The sequence below is a fragment of the Nerophis lumbriciformis genome, linkage group LG34 (assembly GCF_033978685.3).
Source record: "Nerophis lumbriciformis linkage group LG34, RoL_Nlum_v2.1, whole genome shotgun sequence".
NCBI lineage: Eukaryota > Metazoa > Chordata > Actinopteri > Syngnathiformes > Syngnathidae > Nerophis > Nerophis lumbriciformis.
The window spans coordinates 22,340,703-22,357,491 of NC_084581.2; the positions used below are offsets into that span (position 1 = coordinate 22,340,703).

Genomic DNA, 16,789 nt, shown 5'->3' on the forward strand with positions numbered 1-16,789 from the left:
GTGCCTTAGGACGTTGACCCTGAGGCTCTTCGTTTGGTTTATATTTTCATCACTTCCTGGTTTTGAGTTAATGTCAGTACTTAGTCGGATTTGAACAACCATCTCTACTGTTCTTCATGCTGTGTTTTCAAGAATAGACGTTTAAGTCACCAGTAGCGACTTGTTGGCGGCATGTTTTGCAGATTATCGTTCTTTAGTCGGTGTCCGACTTTTTTAATCCAAACCAAAGCCAAACAAAGAAGTTTTGGGTTTTTGGTAATTTTGCTTCCATTGTGCTTTGCATCCCTTTTCTTGATATCTTGTTATAAAATTATTTTTAATTACATACAAATGCTACACCAGAGCAGCAGCATTACTGCAGCTACACTCACTGCAGCCCAGATGTTATAAAATATGATATAAATAATCGAGAATTATATCGTCGGATAGATATTTTTATGTCCTACTACGATCTACGATCATATATCACACCGCACTACTCCCAATCGATTATATATCACACCGCAGTACTCTCAATCTAGAGAAACTTTTTTCACGAGTGTTGTAGACACAAGTGTGAGTGTCAGGAAGAAAAGCTCTGGGGAGAAGAGGTTTCTTTAGACCAGTGGTTCTCAACCTTTTTTCAGTGATGTACCCCCTGTGAAAATTGTTTTAATTCAAGTACCCCCTAATCAGAGCAAAGCATTTTTGGTTGAAAAAAAGAGATAAAGAAGTAAAATACAGCCCTATGTCATCAGTTTCTGATTTATTAAATTGTATAACAGTGCAAAATATTGCTCATTTGTAGTGGTCTTTCTTGAACTATTTGGAAAAAAAGATAGGTTTTTATTTATATTTATAAAGGATTTTTGAATTGTTACTATTTTTAGAATATTCAAAAAAATCTCACGTACCCCTTGGCATACCTTCAAGTACCCCCAGGGGTACGCGTACCCCCATTTGAGAACCACTGCTTTAGACCATAAATAAATCTAGTGACAGTTTTTGGGGATTATTTTCTTATTCGAAACACTGCCCCTACCCAGGTCGTTGTAATAGTTTGGAACACTAGAATGGAAATATAGTGTTCCCCAATATTATATAGAAGTAAAAAGAGACATTATGTGATCCCTGTGTATAAAACAAAGGAAACATTATCGTTCCTGGTAATGTAGAAAAACCACACAGCTGCACGTTACTGAGAGCTAGCAATAAACGATTCAATTACAACATCTACACAAGAATGCCCTACCAGAGTGCCTTGTTTGAAATGGACACCGCAATTTTCTGGATCAGACCTTTTCATCTACCATTTTATTTCCATTCAGAAGGGAACTCTGTCCCTCTCTCGAGAAAGATGGCAGTGATTATACGGCGTGTGTTTTCAGTGGCAGTGGCAGGAGGTTTGTCAGAACAAATACTTCCTGTAAAAGCCTCACACTCATCATTGAACAATGACTAAGCTCTTGCAGTAACAGTCTCAATCTTCCCCATTGTCTTCAGGATCAGACTTTCCCTTCCCGAGGCGAGAGGGCGGATTTAGTTTGTTAGCAACTGTCTTGGCGCAGTCTGAGGGATACATAAAACAGAAAGATCAGCTGTCATGGATGAACAACATTGTTAAAGGGACTTGAGCACATACTGAATTGCAGACTATGGTGACGATGGCCATTAAGGTCAGTTCTTTAAGACTTTGGGTCAGTATTTGAGAGGAGTTGCCAGCAACATTTTCCTCTTTAAAATCAGATTGTTAGCACTTTGCTTCCTTTGATATGCGGATGTTAGCCAAAAGCTCTCTGTCATGTTTAGAAGTATTAAGAGCGCTAACAATGATTATTTAATGCAAGAATAAACTGTGCCGACAGTTCTTTTAAACAATCAGTCTACTGGTCGCCAACAAAGGACCAGAGAAAAAAGAGCTAGTCAAAGATCCTTAAGAATTCAGTGGTCCCCAACCACCGGTCCGGGGACCGGTACCGGTCCGTGACGCATAGAAACATTAAATAATTTATAAACGACTGCATTTTCTCTGACTTAACTTTCCCACTACACACACCAAGAAGCTTGTTTATAGATGTACAATAAAACTCCTCATAGGAAGTTGCCATTTGTTATAACTTTGTGATACAACGCACATTAATGAACAGATAAAATATAAATGTGACAGATTATAGCCAAAGGCAGATTTCCTTCTGCATCTCATTGCAAAGAAAGAAGCCCAGGACTCCCACTAATTCAGCGTTATAGAGACTTATATTTCTCATGCACTTATGTTTGCTGTATTTACTTGGGCAAGTGGAAAATTGGTCCCTGAAAATAATGCCTACATTAAACCGGGTCTTGGTGCAAAAAATAATGCCTAAATTAAACTGGTCCCTGTTGCAAAAAAAGATGTCAAGAGTGCTATGGGGATTTTCTAGGAATCTGAAAAAACATCTAAGTTTTGAGCTGAACTGATATATATCATTTAGGGGCCTGATTTGGCCTGTTGAATAACATGCTATACAGATGGTGCCTAGAAAGAAGAGTGTTGGAGGACACACATGGAAGCACACAGCAGTCCCCTCTGAAGTGAATATTTATTTTGACACATCCTTGACTTTTCCAAATAGACTACCAGCGGCAGGCTGTAGCTGCATGGTTTAACGCTCACCATGCGTTGGAGCGCGACAGCCCTCCTTGACCATATTAGTCCACAAAAACGTGCCCATCTTTTCCATTAGCTAAAGCCAGCTGTAAACTTTGAACAATCTCTTGATCCACGAGCGCTCGTCCCCACCCAGTCACAGCGGCGTCGACACAAAGTCGGACTGGTGTGTTTTGTGTATAATTGTTAACCTGCAAGCACTCTTACATTAGACCCTAGAGCTGTGTTTTTCAACCTTCTCTGAGCCAAGGCACATTTTTTTCATTGAAAAAATCCTAAAGCACACCACCAGCAAAAAAACATAACAAAATGAAACTCAGTAGCCGATATTGACAATAAAAAGACGTTCTCGCAAGTGTTGGATAAGAATTCAAACCATAACCAAGCATGCATCACTATAGCTCTTGTCTCAAAGTAAGTGTACTGTCACGACCTGTCACATCACGCCGTGACTTATTTTGTTTTTTCGGTGTTTTCCTGTGTGTAGTGTTTTAGTTCTTGTCTTGTGTTCCTATTTTGGTGGCTTTTCCCCTTTTGTTGGTATTTTCCTGTAGCTGTTTCATGTCTTCCTTGAACGCTATTCCCCGCACCAGCGTTTTCCCCCGAAATCATGACTATTTAAGTTGTGCGGACGCTATCCTTCTTTGTGGGGACATTGTTGATCGTCCTGGCATGTACGGCTGTACTTTGTGGACGCCGTCTGCCCCACACGCTGTAAGTCTTTGCTGTCGTCCAGCAATCTGTTTTTGTTTACCTTGCAGCCAGTTCAGTTTTAGTTTTGTTTTGCATAGCCATCCCTAAGCTTCAATGCCTTTTCTTAGCGGCAATCGCCTTTTGTTTATTTTTGGTTTAAGTGTTAGATACCTTTTTACCTGCAATCTGCCTCCCGCATATTGTGATCACAACAAACCATGTTCCCGACATCTACAAAGCAATTAGCTACCTGCTGCCACCTACTGATATGGAAGAGTGTTACACGGTTACTCTACCGAGCTCTAGACAGCACAGACACTCAACAACGGCACATTTGCGGATTATAATTACTGGTTTGCAAAAAATATTTTTAACCCAATTAGGTGAAATTACATACTCTCCCACGGCCCACCAGAGAGTATCAGTGTGCCGTGGCACAGTGGTTGAAAAACACTGCCCTAGAGCAGTGGTTCTCAAATGGGGGTACGCGTACCCCTGGGGGTACTTGAAGGTATGCCAAGGGGTACATGAGATTTAAAAAAAAATGTCTGTCAAAAAGAACTGTGAAAAGAAATGCAACAATGCAATATTCAGTGTTGACAGCTAGATGTTTTGTGGACATGTACCATAAATATTGATGTTAAAGATTTATTTTGTGAAGAAATGTTTAGAATTAAGTTCATGAATCCAGATGGATCTCTTCTACAATCCCCAAAGAGGGCACTTTAAATGGATGATTACTTCTATGTGTAGAAATCTTTATTTATAATTGAATCACTTGTTTATTTTTCAACAAGTTTTTAGTTATTTGTATATCTTTTTTTCCAAATAGTTCAAGAAAGACCACAACAAATGAGCAATATTTTGCACTGTTATACAATTTAATAAATCAGAAACTGATGACATAGTGCTGTATTTTACTTCTTTATCTCTTTTTTTCAACCAAAAATGCTTTGCTCTGATTAGTGGGTACTTGAATTAAAAAAATGTTCACAAGGGGTACATCACTGAAAAAAGGTTGAGAACCACTGCCCTAGAGGTTGTCTATCAGGCGGTCAAAGTTCCTGACATTACCCGCCAGGCCTGTTAGAACACGAGGACATTCCTCTCTGAGTCAGGTGAGCTGTGTGACACTGAACTACATACAAGCCAAGGACCAGGGATGATTGTCTTGTCCTGGAAAAAACTGTTCCTTCTGCAGAATCATCTGGTTATTTCCGAGGCTCAGAAAAATGGTAACAGCAGCAAACAGACCCTCCTTTTGTACTTCTTCATTAATACCGACGCTGTATTTAAACCCGCCGACTCAGGCTGAAACAATCACGTCTCGCTCTTTTGTCCCGCGGGAGGTATCCCCTCTTTGAAATCTTTGTTGTTGTCCTGACCATGTGGTTTGGAGTGGGCTGGCACAGCTCCAAACAGTCCACAGAACCCCAGTTATTAACCCCTTGTGGTGCGGTGCTCGCCCAGAGATCGCCCCCTGTCAAACTGTCAAGGGCGCCTGGAGATAAGGCAGGAGTCAAAGGGAGCATCCCAGGTCCAACACGGAGAGGAGCTCACGTTACTCAACATGTGCGAAAAGAAAAGGGGGGTGGAGGATGCACAACCTGTCTCCTTGTGGCTATGCCAAGCCCTGATTTTTCCTTTTCTGTTCTTTTGATTTTCACTTGTCTGTTTTACTCATCTCCTCAAACTCCTACTCCACTCCGTTTACTATTAAGAGACAGACAGTCCGGAACCGAACAGCCATTTTTTTCAATGTCTTATTAATTGTTGATGTTATTTTTCAACAGTTTGATGTGTCGCTGTGCAGAAATGTAAAGTTAAAGTTAAAGTACCAATGATTGTCACACACACACTAAGTGTGGTGAAATTTGTCCTCTGCGTTTGACCCATCCCCTTGTTCACCCCCTGGTAGGTGAGGGGAGCAGTAGGCAGCAGCGGTGGCCACGCCCGGGAATCATTTTTGGTGATTTAACCCCCAATTCCAACCCTTGATGCTGAATGCCAAGCAGGCAGGTAATGGGTCCCATTTTTATCGTCTTTGGTATGACTCGGCCGGGGTTTGAACTCACAACCTACCGATCACAGGCCAATGTAAGAATTCTTGCTCAATTTAATGGCATGCATTTCGTTATATAAGCCAAATCTTCTACTCCTAAACCATTGCACACAAAAGAGTGAACATTTATCAAAGCATGGACCCTTACTTGTGCTATTATTTTTAGATAATAAGTGGGATTGAGCTGAAATTTATCACCGAGCTCAATGCGCACTACAAACACCCATTGTTAACTTTTAGGTGATTAGCTGAATCACCACAAAATTTGGTGCAAACTTTTATGGGGCTGAAAAGAACATGTGCATAAAATCTATAAATTAAAATGTGGTTAATACATAGCCGCCATCAAGCGAAACTTATTTGCAGGGGCAGGATATGAATTTAGCTATGATCTGGCCATAAACTATTGACCATTTTTCAATGATTATGCAACTTTGAGTATATCCATATTAAATGTCTTATATAATCACTTTCGGGCTACACAAATATCATTCACAGGCATATGGAAAAATTAGGACTGTATGTCCTTTTTGGATATGAAAAACCTAACTATTAGATCAGGGGTAGGGAACCTATGGCTCTCGAGCCTGATGTGGCTCTTTTGATGACTGCATCTGGCTCTCAGGTAAATATTAGCTGACACTGCTTAACACGATAAATTATGAATAATTCCGCTGGTATCCACAGTTAAAAATAACGTTCAAAATATAAAACATTCTCATGCATTTTAATCCATCCATTCATTTTCTACCGCATCTGTTCAAGAAGTCGCATTAATGGTAATAAGTATTTTATTCATTATTGGTTAGCTTCAGAATAACAATGTTATTAAAAAGAATAAGAGACTTATTATACTCTAAAAATGTTGGTCTTACTTAAAAATGCACGCATTTAGTTGTATTCGGTGTTAAAAAAATATTATATCGCTCTCACAGAAATACATTTTAAAATATTTGGCTTTCATGGCTCTCTCAGCCAAAAAGGCTCCCGATCCCTGCATTAGATGTTGTTTTCATTTTTTATGTGTTTTCATTGTGAATTATTGGTTTCCGTTTCCATACTTTACTGTTATGCTATCAAGATGTATTATTATTTATTTTGCTTTTTTTTTAACATGTGCGAAAAAAATACTAAATTACAACTAAATAGCCTTTTTTGTACCCACCCACATTTTTAGGACAAACTGATTACGAGTTCAGGCCAATTACTTTACTCAAACTACCTTTCCGAAAAGTCCTTGGGGGAGTAATTGACCTCCCAAGAGCATTGTTGTGTCTGGCCCTGACCTCATATAAAGAATGTTCTTTCTTTATACTATTTAAAAAGAGTGTTCTTGAAACCAATCATGCCTAACTCAGCATTTTTGTTATTCTTACATGCTACTGTTTTCATCAAATACTGAGTGGGGATGGGCCATATGGCCTAAAATCTATATATTGTATATTGCAATACATAGTTAAATTAAAGTAGCAATATATATTGAAATATTTTATATGATTATATCCATCCATTTTCTACCGCTTGTTCCCTTCGGGGTCCCTGGAGCCTATCTCAGCTCCACTCGGACGGAAGGCACGGTACACCCTGGACAAGTCGCCACCTCATCGCAGGGCCATCACAGATAGACAGACAACATTCACACTCACATTCACACACTAGATTATATGTTATATATATTGTTATCCTGCGATAATCTTCATCAAGATAACTTATTTGTTATGTAAATGATAACAGAACCATTTCGAAGCAGATTACAGAGGCTCATAATTTGGCTGCTGCTAATTTACTGTTAATAGCTGGTTACTCCTTGTTGTGACATGGTTCTATCTAAACTTCTATTACAATGTAATAATCACTTATTATTTTGTTTTTCGGCTACTTTACTATAGTTTTGGGCGATACTACAAAGTTGGATACTACTATTGTCACGGCTTGCCACACCAGGCCCTGCCTTATTTTGAGTTTGTTTGGCATTTTCCTGCGTTTGATGATTTAGTTCCGGTCTATCAATCAATCAATCAATCAATGTTTATTTATATAGCCCTAAATCACAAGTGTCTCAAAGGGCTGCACAAGCCACAACGACATCCTCGGTATAGCCCACACAAGGGCAAGGAAAAACTCACCCCAGTGGGACGTCGATGTGAATGACTATGAGAAACCTTGGAGAGGACCGCATATGTGGGTAACCCCCCCCCTCTAGGGAGACCGAATGCAATGGATGTCGAGTGGGTCTAACATAATATTGTGAGAGTCCAGTCCATAGTGGATCCAGCATAACAGTAAGAGTCCAGTCCATAGTGGGGTCAGCAGGAAACCATCCCGAGCGGAGACGGGTCAGCAGCGCAGAGATGTTCCCAACCGATATACAGGCGAGCGGTCCACCCCGGGTCCCGACCCCGGACAGCCAGCACCCCATCCATGGCCACCGGATCTGTGTGTCTCCCCACAAGGGATAGGGGGGAGCAGAGGAGAAAAGAAAAGAAACGGCAGATCAACTGGTCTAAAAAAGGGGGGCTATTCAAAGGCTAGAGTATACAAATGAGTTTTGAGATGGGACTTAAATGTTTCTACTGAGGTAGCATCTCTAATTGTTACCGGGAGGGCATTCCATAGTGCTGGAGCCCGAATAGAAAACGCTCTACAGCCCGCAGACTTTTTTTGGGCTCTGGGAATCACTAATAAGCCGGAGTTCTTTGAACGCAGATTTCTTGCCGGGACATATGGTACAATACAATCGGCAAGATAGGCTGGAGCTAGACCGTGTAGTATTTTATACGTAAGTAGTAAAACCTTAAAGTCACATCTTAAGTGCACAGGAAGCCAGTGCAGGTGAGCCAGTATAGGCGTAATATGATCAAACTTTCTTGTTCTTGTCAAAAGTCTAGCAGCCGCATTTTGTACCAACTGTAATCTTTTAATGCTAGACATAGGGAGACCCGAAAATAATACGTTACAGTAATCGAGACGAGACGTAACGAACGCATGAATAATGATCTCAGCGTCGCTAGTGGACAAAATGGAACGAATTTTAGCGATATTACGGAGATGAAAGAAGGCCGTTTTAGTAACACTCTTAATGTGTGACTCAAAGGAGAGAGTTGGGTCGAAGATAATACCCAGATTCTTTACTGAGTCGCTTTGTGTAATTGTTTGGTTGTCAAATGTTAAGGTGGTATTATCAAATAAATGTCGGTGTTTAGCAGGACCGATAATCAGCATTTCCGTTTTCTTAGTGTTGAGTTGCAAGAAGTTAGCGGACATCCATTGTTTAATTTCATTAAGACACGCCTCCAGCTGACTACAATCCGGCGTGTTGGTCAGCTTTAGGGGCATGTAGAGTTGGGTGTCATCAGCATAGCAATGAAAGCTAACACCGTATTTGCGTATGATGTCGCCTAGCGGCAGCATGTAAATACTAAAGAGTGCAGGGCCAAGAACCGAACCTTGGGGGACTCCGCACGTTACCTTAACATAGTCCGAGGTCACATTGTTATGGGAGACGCACTGCATCCTGTCAGTAAGATAAGAGTTAAACCACGACAAGGCTAAGTCTGACATACCAATACGTGTTTTGATACGCTCTAATGAAATGTTATGATCGACGGTATCGAAAGCAGCGCTAAGATCAAGAAGCAGCAACATAGATGACGCATCAGAATCCATCGTTAGCAGTAGATCATTAGTCATTTTTGCGAGGGCTGTCTCCGTAGAGTGATTTGCCCTGAAACCGGATTGAAAAGGTTCACAGAGATTGTTAGACATTAAGTGTTCATTTAGCTGCTGTGCGACAATTTTTTCGAGGATTTTCGAGATAAACGGAAGGTGGGACACCGGCCGGTAGTTTACCATGAGGTCAGGATCGAGGTTAGGTCTTTTGAGCAAAGGATGAATAACCGCTTTTTTGAATGCTAGTGGAACAGTGCCAGAGGAAAGTGATAAGTTTATAATATTTAGCACTGATGGACCTAATAATACAAAAAGCTCCTTAATAAGTTTGGGTCAAGTAAACATGTTGTTTGTTTTGTCCCATTGACACATCTTAACAATTCCTCTAATGTTATTTCATCAAAGAGAGAGAAACTATTTTGGAGGGCGGTATCCTTCGTAGATACAGTCGTATCTAGCGCTCTTATTTTGGTTTCTCTTCGTGTTTTAGTTTATACTTCCTGAAGCGACTTGACTCCTGCCTCAAGAGCGCTGTAGAGTTTGACTACTTAACCTAACTTAACTTTAACCTACTCAGTGGCCTAGTGGTTAGAGTGTCCGCCCTGAGATCGGTAGGTTGTGAGTTCAAACCCCGGCCGAGTCATACCAAAGACTATAAAAATGGGACCCATTACCTCCCTGGTTGGCACTCAGCATCAAGGGTTGGAATTGGGGGTTAAATCACCAAAAATGATTCCCGGGCGTGGCCACCGCTGCTGCCCACTGCTCCCCTCACCTCCCAGGGGGTGATCAAGGGTGATGGGTCAAATGCAGAGAATACTTTCGCCACACCTAGTGTGTGTGTGACAATCATTGGTACTTTAACTTTAACTATTAACTTTACTGGTGTAATTTAAATATTGTTTTACCTGCAAGCGGCACTCGTGCATTCCATTTGCATCTTGAAATCACAACAACTACCGCTAACTATACTTGGTATCGTTTCTGTCGATACTTTTATTGATCCGCCTACTCTAGTTTAGCGGTTAGCATGGCTTTGAGTGTCCGCCCTGAGATCGGTAGGTTGTGAGTTCAAACCCCGGCCGAGTCATACCAAAAGACTATAAAAATGGGACCTATTACCTCCCTGCTTGGCACTCAGCATAAAGGGTTGGAATTGGGGGTTAAATCACCAAAAATGATTCCCGGGCGCGGCACCGCTGCTGCCCACTGCTCCCCTCACTTCCCAGGGGCTGAACAAGGGGATGGGTCAAATGCAGAGGACAAATTTTACCACACCTAGTGTGTGTGTGACAATCATTGGTACTTTAACTTTATTGTTTCCTCCCACGGTGGGTAGTGTAGCATGTTTAGCTATTCCTCGTCCTCCAGTGATAATGGTACATGTAAGAAACACAGTTTATTTGCCGCCCCGGAGGCAAGGACTGCTGAATTAGAAGCGGCTATGCGCTGTGGCGGGGCGTTACCTGCTAGCTAACTAGCGAGAATGCTACATTGCGTTGAAGACTCGGTCGATCTCTTGTTGCAGTCAAATTTGCGGCACTGTGTCATCAACATGCTTTATCAAGATATAACGAGATATAGGTCACATTGTGATTTTTTTTCTACATTTAAAACACTTCTTTGTGGTCTACATCTGTGGTCCCCAACCACCGGTCCCGATTGGTACCGGGCTGCACAAGAAATAAAATTTTTATTTTTTTTAAATTAAATCAACATAAAAAACACAATATATACATTATATATCAATATAGATCAATACAGTCTACAGGGATACAGTCCGTTATTTATTTAATAATACCACCTTAACATTTGACAACCAAACACTTACACAAGGCGAATCAGTAAAGAATCTGGGTGTTATCTTCGACCCAACTCTCTCGTTTGAGTCACACATTAAGAGTGTTACTAAAACGGCCTTCTTTCATCTCCGTAATATCGCTAAAATTCGTTCTATTTTATCCACTAGCGACGCTGAGATCATTATTCATGCGTTCGTTACGTCTCGTCTCGACTACTGTAACGTATTATTTTCGGGGCTCCCTATGTCTAGCATTAAAAGATTACAGTTGGTACAAAATGCGGCTGCTAGACTTTTGACAAGAACAAGAAAGTTTGATCATATTACGCCTATACTGGCTCACCTGCACTGGCTTCCTGTGCACTTAAGATGTGACTTTAAGGTTTTACTACTTACGTATAAAATACTACACGGTCTAGCTCCATCCTATCTTGTCGATTGTATTGTACCATATGTCCCGGCAAGAAATCTGCGTTCAAAGAACTCCGGCTTATTAGTGATTCCCAGAGCCCAAAAAAAGTCTGCGGGCTATAGAGCGTTTTCTATTCGGGCTCCAGTACTATGGAATGCCCTCCCGGTAACAATTAGAGATGCTACCTCAGTAGAAGCATTTAAGTCCCATCTTAAAACTCATTTGTATACTCTAGCCTTTAAATAGACCCCCCGTTTCTTTTCTTTTCTCCTCTGCTCCCCTCTTCCTTGTGGAGGGGGGGGGGGGGGGACAGGTCCGGTGGCCATGGATGAAGTGCTGGCTGTCCAGAGTCGGGACCCGGGGTGGACCGCTCGCCTGTGCATCGGCTGGGAACATCTCTGCGCTGCTGACCCGTCTCCGCTCGGGATGGTGTCCTGCTGGCCCCACTATGGACTGGACTCTTACTATTATGTTGGATCCACTATGGACTGGACTCTCACAATATTATGTCAGACCCACTCGACATCCATTGCATTCGGTCTCCCTTAGAGGGGGGGGGGGGGTTACCCACATATGCGGTCCTCTCCAAGGTTTCTCATAGTCATTCACATCGACGTCCCACTGGGGTGAGTTTTTCCTTGCCCTTATGTGGGCTTTGTACCGAGGATGTCGTTGTGGCTTGTGCAGCCCTTTGAGACACTTGTGATTTAGGGCTATATAAATAAACATTGATTGATTGAGTAAGCACACATGATTGTATTTCTTTATGAAAAAAAATAAAAAAATAAAATTAAAATAAAATACCTCACCCCCCCGGTCCGTGGGACAAATTTTCAAGCGTTGACCGGTCCGCAGCTACAAAAAGGTTGGAGACCACTGGTCTACATAACAGGATACACATTTTTTTGGGCGGTTTTATTTACGCGCCTCCACTTTGACTGGGTCTTGTCATGGTCAACAAAAGGATAGAGAAAAATAAGGAACTTTTGACAACAACGTCGGACTACAATCGCGGACTCGATTAAAGCTCGTCAGGTAAATTATAACCATATATAAAAATATACCCTGAAGTAGTGTTGTCCCGATACCAATATTTCTGTACCGGTATCAAAATGTATTTCGATACTTTTCGGTACTTTTCTAAATAAAGGGGACCACAAAAAATTTCATTATTGGCTTTATTTTAACAAAAAATCTTAGGGTACATTAAACATATGCTTCTTATTGCAATTTAGTCCTTAAATAAAATAGTGAACATACAAGACAACTTGTCTTTTAGTAATAAGTAAGCAAACAAAGGCTCCTAATTTAGTCTGCTGATGTATGCAGTAACATATTGTGTCATTTTCCATTATATTATTTTGTCAAAATTATAAAGGACAAGTGGTAGAAAATGAATTACTAATCTACTTGTCAATTTACTGTTAATATCTGCTTACTTTCTCTTTTAACATGTTCTATCTACACTTCTGTTAAAATTTAATAATCACTTATTCTTCTTTTGTTTGGATGCTTTACATTAGTTTTGGATGATACCACAAATTTGGCAAACAATCCGATACCAAGTAGTTACAGGATCATACATTGGTCATATTCAAGGTCCTCATGTGTCCAGGGACATATTTCCTGAGTTTATAAACATAATATACATTTTAAAAAAACGAAAGAATATGATGTGATGCCAAAAAATATTGTTCTAATCATAGTAGTATCGACTAGATACGCTCCTGTACTTGGTATCATTACAGTGGATGTTAGGTGTACGGTAGATCCACCAATGGCGTTTGTTTACATTTTGACGCCGGTGAGCTACGGTGTGTAGTGAAGCATGTTGAGATATTTCTCGTCCTGCAGGGATGATACTTGTAAGAAACGTACTTTATTTGTCGCCATGGAGGCGAGGATTAGTGATTTAGAAGGAGCTAAAACACTGCAGACTGCGGATGGACTTTAGCCGCTAGCTAGCTAGCTAGCCATGTCTTAAAGCACCTCTTCCTGTGGGCGTTTCAGTGTTATAACTTCACCTTTATCTTTAATTTTTAAGCCAAAATTCGTCCGTTCTCCCTTTTCTGTCTACACACTGTGTCTGTACTCTGTGATTGTACGTTGTCGAACATGCTCCTCTGCTCGTAAACCAGCAATGACACGACGTGACGACGACAGGACGTGGGGGACCGGTACTTTTTAGAGGCGGTATAGTACCGAATATGATTAATTAGTATCGCGTTACTATACTAATACCGGTATACCGTTCAAACCTTAGCTGAAGTCACACACAAATTGGGCAAATTCCAAACGGCTTGTTTAGAGGAAGTATAAAGGCAAGATTGTTTTCTAGATATCTTCGCCATGACCCAATGGTTGGATTTCAATTAATGCAGAGCCCAAATACTCAAAAACAGGTGCCAATAGGCAAGGAAAGTTGGTTTCGCATAATAGGGCTTCTTTATAAGCTTTATTGTCGACCAAATTTATATCACTTATATTGTACATTGTGTATATCGCACAACTCAAATCCTGACTTAAGTCTTGTGGTGTTTTGGATGTACCTGAGATGAAGAGAAAAATGGTCATGTCAATGCTGGGGCTAGGCCGAGTAGAACGGACTGCAGCTGTGTTATGGGCGGGCCAGAAAGGCATTTACTGCATACTAGTTTAATCTTCTTTTCTGGTTTAGGATTTAGGCTGGATCAGACTTGCAATTTGATGATCATCTCACCATGTTATTATTTTCAAAGCAAAGCCACTCGAGCTCCAACAACACAGTATACACATTGATTGTATCATTTAAATACATTTAAGTTTTAAAGATGCCATATTATAGTAATTTTCAACAATTATAAATATGTCTCAGAGATGCCACAATAGTGTATTAGTATTAGTGTATTGTGGTCCAAAATCTAGACCCAATGCTGGAATTCAGACCGTTTGAAACTACTTTTAGTAAACCCTTCTGGGAACCTGCCTTTTTGTTTGTCTGTAGCTTAAATGCTAATGGTTTTGTTGTGCACTTTATCCACTTATGAGATGTAACTCTGCACTTCCATCCATCCATTTTCTACCGCTTGTCAAATGTAATAGATGCCATATATCACATACAACCTACACTATATTGTTGAGGAGTGAGAAAAAAAAATAGCATAACGATGTAAGCTACAGTGCTAAAAATACACAGTCACGTTTTTAATTTCCCCTCGGGGATTAATAAAGTATTTCTGATTCTGATTCTGATTTAGCAGCAACATCATGCTAAAAAATAATCAAACTTGCATGTCTCCCATGTCTGTAGCTGACTGACTTTACTTTAAAATGTGTAGCATCCGTGGGCAGTATAATGGCGGTATAAAGGAGATTTATATCCTAGAACAGCAAACAAGTGAGGGAAATTATAAGATATTTTCATGTTAGTGCTCATAAACAGGTTTAGGAACACATATTACTGTGAAATAAAAAGTCAAATTGTATAATGGGGCAGTATAACTCGGTTGGTAGAGTGGCCGTGTCAGCAACTTGAGGGTTCCAGATTCTATCCTCGTTTCCGCCATCCTAGTCACTGCCCTTGTGTCCTTGGGTAAGACACTCTACCCACCTGCTCCCAGTCCCACCCACACTAGTTTAAATGTAACTAAGATATTGGGTTTCACTATGTAAAGCGCTTTGAGTCACTAGAGAAAAAGCGCTATATAAATACAATTCACTTTACTTCACTTCACTTCACTTCATAATGGGGAACATTTTTAAAAAGTGAAAACTGTTCCAAGACTATTTGATGCTACTATGCAACGCAGCCAACAATATTAGCATGCAGCTGCTTGATGAGGCTTAACTGCACTGCTTTACTGTATTTCACTTTTTAAACCTAAAAACCACAGACCATACCAGCATGTGGTATTTTACGAGCAAAAAATTGAACCGTAGAGAAAGCTCGGGGGTCCGGGATTGTAGTGTTTTGCAGCAAGCCGCAATTATCAACACAAGAGGCTTACAGGCTTTTTGAACTCCCACTGGACACACATCAAAATGTATATTGGATGAATTTAAAGAGCTGTGAGCATAAAGGGGTCAAGAGTTCCGTGGTGAAGGCTGGTGGTCTCCCTTTCATCAACTCACATTTAGAGGGCGCGTAGGGGATTGCCGGAGAAAGTCCAATATTTGGTCATGTGGCGTTTTAGTTGCTCCAAGAATAACAGCAATTTAAAGTGACCAGACAATGTATTTCCAGTTCCAACTCTGAAATCTACAAATTTGATACAAATGTTGGCATTGAACATGGCCTTCGGCGATGTTTAGCAATGGTGAATATGCACACACACACACACACACACACACACACACACACACACACACACACACACACACACACACACACACACACACACACACACACACACACACACACACACACACACACACAAAACGCACACATTCTTGTATTTGTTACCTTCTTGAGACCTCCGAAAAATGCCTGCCTCTTTAGGACCACCCCTTCTAGATATATAAATATATATATTTGTATTAACAACATTAATAATATATACACACTATGCAAATATAAAAAAGCTTGTTGTGAAAAATGAGTTGGAATTTCACAAGAAAAAGTTCACAATTTCACAAGAAAAACTTAGAATTTTGGCAGTATAATAAAAGTCATAATTTTACTCAACGCAAGTCAACATTTTACAAGAAAAACCGAACATTTGTGCATTATTATGATAAAAGTTGGAATTTTACTCAATAATAGTCGCACTTTTACAAGAAAAGCTTAACATTTTGGCAATTTTATGAAAAGAGTCGTAATTTTACTTGACAAAAGTCACAATTTTCTAAGAAAACTTAAACATTTTTGGCAATATTATAATAATCATCGGAATTTTTACTTGGCAAAATTATGACAAAAGTCATAATTTTACTCAAAAAATTTCACTATTTTACAATACCAATATTTTTAATATTGTGATAAGTCAGAATGTTATATGACAAATGTCACAATTTTGCATTACAAAGTAATAATTGTACATAAAGTAATAATTTTACATAAAAAATAATAATTTTACATTAAAAAGTAATAATTTTACGAGAAAATGTTGCAATATTACAGAAACAGAAAGAATATGAGAAATTGTTCCCAATTTCATAAGAAAGAAGTCGACACATTGTGAGAAAAAGACTGCTTTTAGTAAATACATGTTTTTTTTTATTTTTTGTTTGTATTTGGTTTTTAATCTTCATTATTTACTTCAAGTAATAATTACACTATGTCTCTATATACATATTTATAAAAAAAATATTAAATTAATTTTGGCCAAAGGGGGAGCACTTCGAATTTTTACACACACTTGTTATTTCATACGTTGACCAGAGGGGGAGCACTTTTGAAACAGACACAGTCAATTTGAAAAATCCCTCCTTTTTGGGACCACCCTAATTTTGATAGAATTAACCACCAGGGGTGCAAATGAGTCATTCTCTATTAGATGCAATGGTTTTCCATATTGGGACCATGATTTCAGTCTTAATTCATATGAA

The 16,789-nt window shown here is 39.9% G+C and overlaps 1 protein-coding gene across 3 annotated transcripts in view; it reads right to left on the minus strand.

Annotated features, from left to right (window-relative positions):
* LOC133576457 (disheveled-associated activator of morphogenesis 1-like) overlaps positions 1-16,789 on the minus strand; it is a 105,438-nt gene that overhangs the window by 36,063 nt on the left and 52,586 nt on the right. The window lies entirely within an intron of this gene.